This window comes from Protomyctophum bolini, assembly GCF_963924005.1.
Source record: "Protomyctophum bolini genome assembly, chromosome: 10".
NCBI classification, from domain to species: Eukaryota; Metazoa; Chordata; class Actinopteri; order Myctophiformes; family Myctophidae; genus Protomyctophum; species Protomyctophum bolini.
This window is the reverse complement of record NC_137871.1, coordinates 42,115,188-42,129,877: the sequence shown is the minus strand read 5'-3', so window position 1 is coordinate 42,129,877 and position 14,690 is coordinate 42,115,188. Positions and strand designations below refer to the sequence as shown.

Here is a 14,690-nt window from a genome sequence, read left to right as displayed (position 1 = left end):
GTTCAGTCGGTCAGATAAACTGAAAATACACCAGCGTGTCCACACAGGAGAAAAACCTTTCCAGTGTAAACATTGTGACAAGAGATTTTCTCAGTCCGGTGACCTGAAGAAACACCAGCTTATCCACACTGGAGAAAAACCTTTTAATTGTAAACATTGTGACATGAGGTTCAGTCGGTCAGATAAACTGAAAATACACCAGCGTGTCCACACTGGAGAAAAACCTTTTAATTGTAAACATTGTGACAAGAGTTTTATAGTGTCAGCTAACCTGAAGTCCAACCAGCGTATCCACACAGGAGAAAAACCTTTCCCGTGTAAACATTGTGACAAGAGTTTTAGTCAGTCAAATACTCTGAAGACACACCAGCGTGTCCACACAGGAGAAAAACCTTTCCAGTGTAAACATTGTGACAAGAGATTCTCTCAGTCCGGTGACCTGAAGAAACACCAGCTTATCCACACTGGAGAAAAACCTTTTAATTGTAAACATTGTGACATGAGGTTCAGTCGGTCAGATAAACTGAAAATACACCAGCGTGTCCACACTGGAGAAAAACCTTTTAATTGTAAACATTGTGACAAGAGTTTTATAGTGTCAGCTAACCTGAAGTCCAACCAGCGTATCCACACAGGAGAAAAACCTTTCCCGTGTAAACATTGTGACAAGAGTTTTAGTCAGTCAAATACTCTGAAGACACACCAGCATATCCACACTGGAGTAAAACCTTTTCCGTGTAAACATTGTGACATGAGTTTCAGTCAGAAAGGTAGCCTGAAGACACACCAGCGTCTCCATTCTAGAGCAAAGACTTTTCAGTGTAAACATTGTGACATGAGTTTCAGTCATAAAGGTAACCTGAAGAGACACCAGCTTCTGCACACTGGAGCAAAACCTTTTCAGTGTAAACATTGTGACAAGAGTTTCAGACAGTCAGGTGATCTGAAGAGACACCAGCATGTCCACACTGGAGAAAAACCTTTCCAGTGTAAACATTGTGACAAGAGTTTCACTCTTTCAAAAACTCTGAAGACACACCAGCGTATCCACACAGGAGAAAAACCTTTCCCGTGTAAACATTGTGACAAGAGTTTCAGGCGGTCAAGTGATCGGACGATACACCACAATGTCCACACTGGAGCAAAACCTTTTCAGTGTAAACATTGTGACAATAGTTTCACTGATCCAAGTACTCTGAGGACACACCAGCGTCTCCACACTGGAGAAAAACCTTTTCATTGTAAACATTGTGACAAGAGTTTCACCCATATAAGTAATCTGAAGACACACCAGCGTCTCCACACTGGAGAAAAACCTTTCCACTGTAAACATTGTGACATAAGTTTCATGCGGTCAAGTGATCTGAAAACACACCTGCTTGTCCACACTGGATAAAAACCTTTTCAGTGTAAACATTGTCACAAGAGTTTCACGCATTCAAGTACTCTGAAGACACACCAGCGTCTCCACACTGGAGAAAAACCTTTCCACTGTAAACATTGTGACATGAGTTTCATGCGGTCAAGTGATCTGAAGACACACCAGAATGTCCACACTGGAGCAAAACCTTTCCACTGTAAACATTGTGACAAGAGTTTCACGGATTCAAGTAATCTGAAGACACACCAGTTTATCCACACTGGAGAAAAACCTTTCCATTGTAAACATTGTGACATGAGTTTCAGGCTGTCAGGTAACCTGAAAAGACACCAGCGTGTCCACACTGGAGAAACACCTTTCCATTGTAAACATTGAGTTTCAGACAGTCAGCTGATCTGAAGACACACCAGTGTCTCCACTCTGGAGAAAAGCTCTCGTCACAATGTTTGTCAAGTCCAATTATGGATGGACAAGATTCATGATCAAAATGAGATGGCAGTAAAATCTTATGATCTACCCATATTTCAGGATGTCTTCTATGGATTGAAATGATGAGTAAGCTAAATTTGCCCCATGTAAGGGGTAAGTTGATCCAAGTCGAGGGGCAAGTTGAACCACATGCTATTTTAATGTTAAAAGCTTAAACATGAACAGATAATGTATTAACTTATCGATAATAGTATAAGAAGTTTTCCCTTTTGCTAATTGTCTTTTTTGTTTATTTATTATTTAAACAATATTAAGACAATTAAATTCAGAACCTTATATTTGCAATATTGTTAATAGGCTTCAATATTTCAAACTTCTCTTAAATGATTATGTACATGCAAATTAAAGGTCATTCAGTATAATTTGAGTAGCAAAGACTTAATAAATAAATATATGAATAGTGATTCCCATTGACTCAATTTACCCCCGGACATTGGCTCATCTTACCCACAGCCAGAATTTTAGAAAGCAATGACTAGAATAAGCTACTTCAGACATTTTTTTTCCCTAATTGATTCACATGGTTCTATCCATTGGCAAATCATCAACGTGTATGATATTACATTTTAGACCTAGGTACATTTTGCTTTGTATAACAGTCATTTTACATGATGTGTCGAAATTTTACTTCGACCGACAAAAAACAGTTTTTTGTGTAAAATAATGTTTTCTACTTCCCCCATGTGCTTACTAGAGTTTTCATCGGGCCCTAAAATTAAGGCCCGGCCCCATGGGCCCTAACTGATCAGGCCCTAGGCCCGGCCCGGCCCGACTAATTAGCATAGATTTTAGGCCCGACCCGGCCCTAAAATGTCGGGTCGGGTCGTGCCTTGTCAGGTTTGTGCAGAATTTGAGAACTCTACACAGAGTAAAAGTGAAACGCCAGTCAGCACCATCTTCATAATAGATAAATACATAAACAGACAGAACAGAACTATTATTTTTATTATTCTAAACAAATTCAATATATATATTTTGTTCATGGAGCCCCAGGCCCGGCCCGGCCCTACTGATTAGCATACATTTTAGGCCCGGCCCGGCCCTAAAATGTCGGGTCGGGTCGGGCCTGGTCGGGTTCGGGCATAGTTTGAGAACTGGTGCTTACCAACTTCACAGCCAGGTGTAAATGATGGATGCTTGCTAGATTTAAGGTCACATGGCAACACAGTTTTCTAGATAAAGGGGGTAGTCCGCTGGCTCATCTTACCCCGTTCTCCCCTATATATATATATGGGTTTTTCTCCAATAAATACCCAAAAAAAGCATCAGATCTACAAGCTCACAATGTATGGCAATGTGGTGCTCTGTGAGCTTGTAGATCAGCTACTTTTAAAAGCTGCAGTAGACTATAAAACAGTACAGTTTAAGTGGTTTAACTGAACCCTTACAGCTCTAGCATTTTTTGAAGAATTGGGATCTAATTCACGCCAGCATTTTTTCACTTCAGCTGACTCAGCCCTGTTTGAGTTGCGACCAAATAGGCACAGAATAGTAAATTGTCAGATTAGTAAATCCTACTTTCTTCCTATCCAAACATCAGGACCCCTTATCTCTTTTTGCCATTCTCTCCTACAACACCATGGAGTCCTTATCTCACCATTCACTCCTGGCTATTATTCGCTCTCTTTCCTTCTCATGTCTTTCTTTTTTCTCATGTTCATGAAATCCTTATTGGCTATTGCTATTATTTATTTTATTTTAAAATAAAATACCTATGGTGAAAGGAGAAGGTGTCAAAGTTGCCAAGTGGGAGGTTGTGTTGTTTTGTTTCAGTTTTGTAACTATCAACCCAATCCAATAAACTGTTCATATAGTAGCAAAACTGTCCTGTTTCCTGTTTGTTCTCTGTCTATGTAATTGTATGTACAAAAACAGAAAAAGAAGCATAACATACTGTATATAGCCTACTGCATTTTTCCTGTCCATACCCCTCTTCTATGCTGAATACAAAACTTAACTTTGGTCTGACATACTAACAGTCCTACAGTCAGGAGTCCAACACCCTACCCATAACCCAAGCCTAAACTCACAGGAAGCCATGGGTTAGTTTTAACCTGCCCCGGGTTCGTTTTAACCCGCCACACATATCAGATTGCAGAATGGGTACAGTCCTAAGAATACATGTCTACAGACTTGTTTACATCAGGGTCATCCATTGTCAATTCATCCAGAAATATGTATACTTCTATACTGCAGGAAGTATACAGAAGAAACTGCAAACATTTTTTTTTGTGATATCTCTTTTGGAGTGTGACTGTACTCTGTCTACTAAACTACTGGACTGAGTGTTTGACCGTACTATGTTGCTGTTATGACATATATGTTCAATAAACTTGTCACGGGGCAGCTCGTGCCCTATACACACACACGCGCTCTGATTAAGGACATTGCACGCACGCAACACAGCTGCAGCCAAGTACTGTTGAGGAGTAGGGGTGTTTCATGATGTTCAGGCCAGGGGAAAAGTAGGCTATGTCTATCTTTTGAAATGAATGAAAATCCAAATTATGTTTAGTCTAAAATAGAACATCTATTTGAGTGGATAGTGAATGTTTAGCTGATATCTGTGAGCTTGTAGATACGTTGATTTGAGTTCATGGTTCTCTGTTTGCGGTAGGATCCTGTCCTATAACGATGAATGGAACACTGTCCCTGTTTACCTTTTTACCTGCTCTATGAGGATTTTGCTGCTCTTATATAAACTCGGGAACAAAAGTTTGGAGACTTAATTTTCTCCACCAATCTGTATTGTATTTTATATCATTTTAATTGGTGATTAGTCACATTTACAACGAGGTATAGATTGTAAGGGTTGGGCGGTCGTGGAATCAGCAATACAGCTGAACGTGTGGGTAGCGTCTCCAAAAAAAAGTGCCATAGTGGTTCAACCCTTGCTTTGAGTTGCTCTGAAGATTGCACTCTCCCACAGTAATAAGGAGAAAAAGTACAAAACATCACATATTAGCAAACATCACAATTGCAGTGTGCCCACCCAGGTGGTCCCAGGCCCAGCTAATAACGAATTCCTGCCTGGCCACTGTTTCAACCTGTTCATAGACAAATTTCCATCACTTTTGAGATGGAGCTAATAGGGCGGTAGTTGCCAGGGTCTAATTAGCTCCCTTTTATTATTCAGTTAAATATATTCCATCTGGTTACCAACTCTTCATCAGTTAGCTGCATTGTCACCACCTACTAATCCCCTCAAGGACCACTGGTGTAATGTATTTGCTATAATACAACTCCTATGCCGCATTGTATTACGCTGTATCATGGCTCCCTCTAGTGACCGTTTATGGTACGTGCACGCTCCAGCAGCAGCGCTAGTGCCATTATGCACAACCCTATGTGTGATCACCGCCGGAGGTCCGTCCATTACTAGCTAAAGTTGAATTTGAACCAGTTGGTCGTTTTGAGGGACAGTCTGTCCTTTTCAACCTAAAGAGGACAACCCAGATAGAGCTTTGAGAAGCCAGGGCTTCACTCAAACTTTCACACAATCTGACAACACTGCTCACAGTCACAACAACAGTCGTGCTAGCTCTCTGCTAAGCTAAGTCCCTCGCTGCTGTTTCTCTGCTAAAGTAAGTATACTATTTTATAGTAGCCTAAAACTAACGTAAAATCTGTTGAAATACACACTGTCACGTGACGGTAGTCGACACGCTAATTCTGTGGAATGTCGTTTTGTATCAGTTGTGTCAGACTTTAATTTGACCGTTTATTTTGTAATGCAGATCAATGTAATAATAATAATAACAGTTGCAACAGCAAATGGTGGTAGAATAAACTAAGCACTGAGGTTGCGTTTCCAGTTCAGTTAACTTTGGATTAACACTCTTATATATTTATATTGAGGGTGTACAAGAATTACATTATAAATCCAATGGAATACATTTCTCTCCCCTTCCACTCTGCTGAGAGTTGTAGGCCTACATGTACAATAGACACAGCAAAACATAACATAACGGCACATCAATAACAGTGGGCTCTATGCAGCATCACATCCAGTCTAAGAGCATTTTACCCTCAACATTGAAAGAAAGAAAAGGATTACCTGCAATAGCCTATTTGTAACTTTCTAAACCAACACAGCTATGGCTGTGTTCACACAAACCCAGAAAGCTGGGCATAGGAAAATACGACTTGAATGTGTATGGTTGTTAAACAACTTTTGTCCATTTGGTTGTTGTTGACCAGATTAGATGCTGGTCATTGGTTATTTTATTGAACTAGAGAGGTTCCCGTGGGGCCTCTACAGCAGGGCCCGTTGGGCACTGGCCTACTTGGAATGATGCAAGTTGGAAATGAATGCCCCACCCAGATATTAGGCTATGTCTGTGTCCCTTTTATGCCCGACGTCAGAATGATGTCAGATTTCTGTATGCGTCTCTCTCTGTGTCCCTTTATTCCTATATATGGAGTTCTGTGTCAAGCATGCCCGAATATGGAGTGTAGTTGAGGTCAGAAGTTAGAACAGGCCAGCTCCATATATTGACGCTGGGCAGGGCCCGGTCCAGAGCCCGGACAGAGGCCTTTTGGGGGCGGTTCTGGAACGCGTGTTTCAAATTTGAAGTCGGTGGGGCTTACGGTTCTCGAGTTACGTGGATTTCACCCAGAATACTTTAATATTTGGAATTTATCTATGTCACTTCAGTTTAACCACTTAAACCCTTTATACTTGGACCACCAAACCTAATATATGGACTACACCCAAACCTAACATAGCCGATCTACAAGCACACAACTACAACAAGTCTCAACTTGACACATTGTGAGCTTGTAGATCTGCTATTTATGGTGGATGTTTTCGCTTTTGCTCCTGTGGACACATTCTTTAAATATCAAATTGTCCCTAAGCAGCCATTTTAATTGAGGCAGTTGTTTGCAGAGCGATGTATGGCATTATTTAGTATTATTATTATTTAGTATTATTACTTAGTATTATCTTAGTATTTTTGTATTGCAGATTCATTTATATAAAACATAAATGAGGATTAAGTAGATTAAAAGGAAGTTCTAAATGTTAAAACCAATATAAGATCACCTAAAAAATCTAATGTTAAAATCCCATCTTGGAATATATTTTATGAAAATGTAATGGAGTAAATTCTATGAGATGTTTTATACAATAACAGTCCTGCTAAGCTCTATGAGATGTTTTATACAATAACAGTCCTGCTAAGCTCTATGAGATGTTTTATACAATAACAGTCCTGCTAAGCTCTATGAGACGTTTTATACAATAACAGTCCTGCTAAGCTCTATGAGATGTTTTATACAATAACAGTCCTGCTAAGCTCTATGAGATGTTTTATACAATAACAGTCCTGCTAAGCTCTTTGCTATGACGTCTGAAAAGACAGTGGAGATCACTAACTACTACCTCACAAAAAAAGAACGTTACGAATCCATCCATCCATCCATCCATCCATCCATCCATCCATCCATCCATCCATCCATCCATCCATCTGAAAACCCTGAAACCCCTTTTCCCCTAAATTAAATTTGGTTCTAGAAATGGTTCCGTTCTAGATTGTTGGAACCTTCTTTGGTGGTTTCACGAAACCGGCGGCAATTTCGTGCGTGTGCTCGATTTAATTTCGCCCTGCTATTCTGACTTAAAGTAGCACAGATTTAATTTACCACTGAAGTTATGGAAGTTTCTCCATATGGCAACGTCCAAAAGATGAAATCACAGGAATAATGGAAGTCACTGGAGTTCTAAGTTGATTACAACAACATGCAACAGGTAGGATGGAATTATTGACAGGGAAGGCAGCCATAATTGACAATAAAAGTGCTTACGTTCGGTTCTCTTGCATTAAATTAGACTTAAATTTGAGAGGATTTATTTGTTTGCTGTCAATGGCAGTAGCGTCCACTAGTAGCTAGTTCCACTAGCAACGACCGGTTGCTACCACACGGGAGTTAAACCATGCAGTGGAAAACCTCCCCTGTTTGCTTTTCTTTTTTAACTTTATGGAATCAATCACATGTACACTTCCTTGTAAAATAAATACATTTTCTCTTCACATTTGTTTTTCACATGTTCCATGTCACTGTTGTTACCTGACTTTGACCGATTTATTTTCTTTCTTTTTTTGTTGCATACATACAGACAAAAAAAAAGAACCTCCCTCGTTTTCAAGGCAGTCGAGCGATAATCTTTAATATGGATTTGAAAGAACAGGCGCTCTGCAACACACTAAGTGCTACCGGGTGTTTCAATAACAAGCAAGGATGCACACAAACCAATGACCCAACGTGTGTGCAAATTGCAATCATATGGTGTTCAGAACTTAATATAAAGGATACATGATTTAACCAATACCAGCCCCCAAAAATCATTAGTGTCATTAATGTATGGAAAAACAGACGTTGGAAAAACATGTGGAACAACTTGTTTTAAGCCCTGTGTGCGCGTGGCTGCGTGTGCATGTGCGCATGGTATGCAAAGCTTCTCTGTCTGATGGTGATGCTGTGATCATTCAGGTTGCTGAATGATAACTAAACATTATTTTCTGTTGGTGATTTCCACAGAGCACCACAGGAGGAGATCTCACGCCATCAGGAGAGATGGCCTCCAAAAGAAATGTAGCACGGTCAGAGGAACAGCGGGAGATGGACCAGGGACATGGACTGTTTGATGCAACGCTGCAACCCGTAGTAAAGTTGTACAGGATATGTAAGTACCGTTTTATTTACAGCTAGTTAAATATGTGCTCCTCTGTAACTGTCCTGTTTCAAACCCGGTTCTTCTGCAAAAGTCCTGAAATCTTTGCCACTGAGCTAATGGGGCCTGGCAACGTCTCAAATCTTCTGTTAACGGCTAGGTGTGCCGTAAGAGACGGATGTTTTTATATCTACAACAGTACAGCATTTTTTCATTCCACCTTTTGTCTTTTTTTCCTCAAGTACTACCAGTGGTACTAGTACCAGTGGTTGGGAAACTCTGATGTAGGGTCCTTGCTTGGACAAATACATGGAAATGTGTGAGAATCACTGGTTTAAATATTAGGAAACAAGCCCGAATAAGCAACTACACTTTAGAAACATGCCCCCAAAAAACAGAACCCACAACTACCAATATATAAGCAACTTTACAGAAAAACAAGCCCATGGTCGCAGACATGGCAACAGTGCTCGCAAAACCAGTGCCACGGATCAAAGCCGGGCAGGTGTGTGTGTGTGTGTGTTCCACTTTTTGCTGTGGGGAGCTACTCTCGTTGTGCTGGCTATACTGAGATCTAGGGCTGCACGATTTTGCCTAAAACAATTCTTGATTTTTTTCTCTGAAACCTCGATTTCAGTAAAATAAATACATTGTCTCTAAATATGTTTTTTTTTTTTTTAAATGCAAACAAATGTGATTTCTTTTTAAATAAACCTTAAAAGGATCCCTGGCTAATAAGACAAATATGCCTTGAAACATTATACTTGCCCTCTATGAATAATATTAAAAAATAAAAACACCATCCATATTTTATTTCTTTCATAAATAGAGAATCTTTCACTCAATTGGGACTGCACCCATCACATGTTGGTCCATGTGTGGTCCAGCCCTTTGGAATGCATATTCTAATAAAAACAACTTAATACTCCATCCATCCATCCATCTTCAACCGCTTCATCCAACAACTTAATTCTTCCTAAGGATAATTTGAGCATCAGATCAATATTTAGATACTTTTTTATTAGCACGTGCATTCCATACATTTCCGGGGCTGAACCACACATGGACATGACATCATCAATGTGCGACCGGAGCAGTTCCTATTGAGTGAAAGATTCTCTATTTAAATACAAATTTGTTTGTTTTAAAAAACGCCATTGCCAATGAAGGGAACATTTACATCATATTGTCCCTCGTTAATGTTTGTGTTGGCACCATTTGTTTTACATTTACATAATTTACCATTACATCACCTAATCAACATGAGTTAGACTTTAATATATTGGCCCTCACTTCACACGGGTGTGATTCTATTTTTTTGTTATAGAGGGCAAGTATAGTGTTTTAAGGCATATTTGTCTGGCCAGGGATCATCTTTAAACAAAGAAAGAAAAATACCCTTTGGTATTAAACAAGTGAAAACATTTACAATATGTCCATTAACATTATCCAAATTAATTCCTTAAAGAAAAACATTTTGGAAAAATTTGCCAATTTGCTAAAAATGCAAAATGCACCCTTTTGCAATGTGAAATGCCCCCGAATCTGTAATCCTTTTCCATTTTGATTCTGTCTTGTCATATGGGCCATGGGAAGAATAATGATACCTCATCTCTCTTATCTACTAGCTGCAAGCTCAAAACGTGTCACCTCCGCAAAACATTGTGAGCTTGCAGATCAGCTATTTTTAGCATGCAACACGTCGTACGGCGAAGCATAAGTCAGGCTTCCCTTTTGTTTTTAGGTGATGTACACACAGACACACATGGCTCCTCGATGCAAAATATGTGTACACTAACTGACTTTACTATAATAAGGGACAGTAGGTCGGGACACTGTATTGATAAGCTAGTCTGGCCGCACCAGGCTATTGATAAGCCTCATGTTGTGCAGCAGCAGTCCGCAACACTCTTCCTACTCGCCGCTATGCCCGTGTCCATTCTCCAGGCTCTGGAACAAGCCACTCGTGCTGCCATCTCCCACAGGGACCGAGTGACCGACCCTCCACTCCACTATGTCGGAACTAAAACCTGTACCCGTAAAAAGTCGGCGCCTGTGAGACACGGCGCTGTACTATCGCTCACTGTGGCAGACATGCTAACGCTCCTTTCAGGTTTTCTCTCTGTGGCAGAGGGAGGAGGAAGTAACTACGGTAGCCCGCAGGCGAGTGCAAGAGAGATTTACCATAAATAAATAAGTGAAACATTTTCATTAAAATTTGATTAATCGTGCAGCCCTACTGCGATCCCCGACTCCCAATTCCTCTGTCTCACTCACGTCTCGTCACGGCCAGGAGGACAGCGCTGCCCGGCTATACTCCGTGGTGGTGCGAGCTGAGCTGTCAATGCAACTATTATAAAGTATACTATAGCCAGCACAACAACATAACAGCTCCTAGACCAATCACATTGCCCGTAGCAAGTCTCGGTAATCGGTGGTGATTTAAATTTGACATTTAAATTTATGTGGGGCATAAGCTGTGATGTAAAATTTGGGAAAACGCCCATCATCAATAGATATAAATAGATAGAATAGAATTAATTAAAACATTAGACATTATTACAAAACAAATAAGTAAGTAGGAAAATCAATCTTATCCAATCAGAAAACACAATGATTTGCTCTCTGCTGATGTTGCCTTCCCTCTCCTCCTAGATTTCACAGACCTCCCTGTGTGTAAGGAGGAGGTTTCCCCTGATCAACAGGAGAGGAGCCTCAGTCTGGTCCAGGTGAAACTAGAACCTCCACAGATTAAAGAAGAACAGCAGGAGAGGAGCCTCAGTCTGGTCCAGGTGAAACTAGAACCTCCACAGATTAAAGAAGAACAGCAGGAGAGGACCCTCAGTCTGGTCCAGGTGAAACTAGAGCCTCCACAGATTAAAGAAGAACAGCAAGAGAAGAGCCTCAGTCTGGTCCAGGTGAAACTAGAACCTCTACAGATTAAAGAAGAACAGCAAGAAAAGAGCCTCAGTCTGGTCCAGGAGGAATCAGAGCCTCCACAGATTAATGATGAACAGGAGGATCTACTTCAAAGACTAGAGGAACCTGTTGGGTCAATGTTTAAATTATTAGCAGTGAAAAGTGAGGTTGATGAAGATATCTCTTCACACTGCTCTGAAGTTGAACTGGAATCTGACACTGAAGTAACTGACGACAGTGATGATTGGGATGAGACAAGTGGAGGTGTGCACACTGGAGCAAAACCTTTTCAGTGTAAACACTGTGACAAGACGTTCAGTCGGTCAGATAAACTGAAAATACACCAGCGTGTCCACACTGGAGAAAAACCTTTTAATTGTAAACATTGTGACATGAGGTTCAGTCGGTCAGATAAACTGAAAATACACCAGCGTGTCCACACTGGAGAAAAACCTTTTAATTGTAAACATTGTGACAAGAGTTTCAGACTGTCAAGTGATCTGAAGATACACCAGAATGTCCACACTGGAGCAAAACCTTTTCAGTGTAAACATTGTGACAATAGTTTCACTGATCCAAGTACTCTGAGGAAACACCAGCGTCTCCACACTGGAGAAAAACCTTTTCAGTGTAAACATTGTGACAAGAGTTTCAGACAGTCAGGTGATCTGAAGACACACCAGTTTGTCCACACTGGAGAAAAACCTTTCCAGTGTAAACATTGTGACAAGAGTTTCATTCAGTCAAGTAATCTGAATAGACACCTGCTTGTCCACACTGGAGAAAAACCTTTCCCTTGTAAACATTGTGACAAGAGTTTCAGACAGTCAGGTGATCTGAAGACACACCAGCGTGTCCACACTGGAGCAAAACCTTTCCAGTGTAAAAATTGTGACAAGAGTTTCACTCAGTCAGGTGATCTGAAGACACACCAGAGTGTCCACACCGGAGAAAAACCTTTTCAGTGTAAACATTGTGACAAGAGTTTCACGCATTCAAGAGATCTTAATAGACACCTGCTTGTCCACACTGGAGAAAAACCTTTTGAGTGTAAACATTGTGACAAGAGTTTCACGCTTGCAAGTACTCTGAAGACACACCAGCGTCTCCACACTGGAGAAAAACCTTTTAATTGCAAACATTGTGACATGAGGTTCAGTCAGTCAAATAACCTGAAAAGACACCAGCGTGTCCACACTGGAGAAACACCTTTCCATTGTAAACATTGTAACAAGAGTTTCAGATTGTCAGGTGATCTGAAGAGACACCAGTGTCTCCACTCTGGAGAAAAGCTCTCGTCACAATGTTTGTCAAGTCCAATTATGGATGGACAAGATTCATGATCAAAGTGAGATGGCAGTAAAATCGAATGATCTACCCATATTTCAGGATGTCTTCTATGAATTGAAATGATGAGTAAGCTCAATTTGCCCCATGTAAGGGGTAAGTTGATCCAAGTCGAGGGGCAAGTTGAACCACATGATATTTTAATGTTAAAAGCTTAAACATGAACAGATAATGTATTCACTTATCGATAATATTATAATAACAGTTTTCCCTTTTGCTGATTGTCTTATTTGTTTATTTATTATTTAAACAATATTAAGACAATTAAATTCAGAACCTTATATTTGCAATATTGTTAATAGGCTTCAATATTTCAAACTTCTCTTAAATGATTATGTACATGCAAATTAAAGGTCATTCAGTATAATTTGAGTAGCAAAGACTTAATAAATAAATATATGAATAGTGATTCCCATTGACTCAATTTACCCCCGGACATTGGCTCATCTTACCCATAGCCACCATTTTAGAAAGCAATGACTAGAATAAGCTACTTCAGACAATTTATTTTCTAATTGATTCACATGGTTCTATCCATTGGCAAATCATCAACGTGTATGATATTACATTTTAGACCTAGGTACATTTTGCTTTGTATAACAGTCATTTTACATGATGTGTCGAAATGTTTTTTTCTCTCCAATAAATGTAAAACAAGCATCAGATCTACAAGCTCACAATGCATGGCAATGTGGTGCTCTGTGAGCTTGTAGATCAGCTACTTTTAAAAGCTGCAGTAGGCTATAAAACAGTACAGTTTAAGTGGTTTAACTGAACCCTTACAGCTCTAGCATTTTTTGAAGAATTAGGATCTAATTCACGCCAGCATTTTTTCACTTCAGCTGACTCAGCCCTGTTTGAGTTGCGACCAAATAGGCACAGAATAGTAAATTGTCAGATTAGTAAATCCTACTTTCTTCCTATCCAAACATCAGGACCCCTTATCTCTTTTTGCCATTCTCTCCTACAACACCATGGAGTCCTTATCTCACCATTCTCTCCTACAACACCATGGAGTCCTTATCTCACCATTCACTCCTGGCTATTATTCGCTCTGTTTCCTTCTCATGTCTTTCTTTTTTCTCATGTTCATGAAATCCTTATTGGCTATTGCTATTATTTATTTTATTTTAAAATAAAATACCTATGGTGAAAGGAGAAGGTGTCAAAGTTGCCAAGTGGGAGGTTGTGTTGTTTTGTTTCAGTTTTGTAACTAGCTGCATCAACCCAATCCAATAAACTGTTCATATAGTAGCAAAACTGTCCTGTTTCCTGTTTGTTCTCTGTCTATGTAATTGTATGTACAAAAACAGAAAAAGAAGCATAACATACTGTATATAGCCTACTGCTTTTTCCCTGTCTATACCCCTCTTCTATGCTGAATACAAAACTTAACTTTGGTCTGACATACTAACAGTCCTACAGTCAGGAGTCCAACACCCTACCCATAACCCAAGCCTAACCTCACAGGAAGCCATGGGTTAGTTTTAACCTGCCCCGGGTTAGTTTTAACCCGCCACACATATCAGATTGCAGAATGGGTACAGTCCTAAGAATACAAGTCTACAGACTTGTTTACATCAGGGTCATCCATTGTCAATTCATCAAGAAATCTGTATACTGTATACTGGAGTGTGACTGTACTCTGTTGCTGTTTATACATTCTGTCTACTAAACTACTGGACTGAGTGTTTGACTTGACATATATGTTCAATTAACTTGTCACAGGGCAGCCCGTGCCCTATACACACACACACACGCGCGCGCGCGCGCTCTGATTAAGGACATTGCACGCACGCAACACAGCTGCAGCCAAGTACTGTTGAGGAGTAGGGGTGTTTCACAATGTTCAGGCCAGGGGAAAAGTAGGCTTTTGAA

The 14,690-nt window shown here is 40.1% G+C and overlaps 1 long non-coding RNA gene across 1 annotated transcript; it reads left to right on the top strand.

The window, feature by feature from the left end:
- Window positions 1–5,330: 5,330 nt before the first annotated feature.
- LOC308322347 lies at window positions 5,331–11,433 on the top strand. The gene is made up of 3 exons (XR_013964696.1): window positions 5,331–5,454; window positions 8,414–8,558; window positions 11,202–11,433. It is a non-coding gene; the product is annotated as an uncharacterized lncRNA (long non-coding RNA).
- The last annotated feature ends 3,257 nt before the right edge of the window (window positions 11,434–14,690 follow it).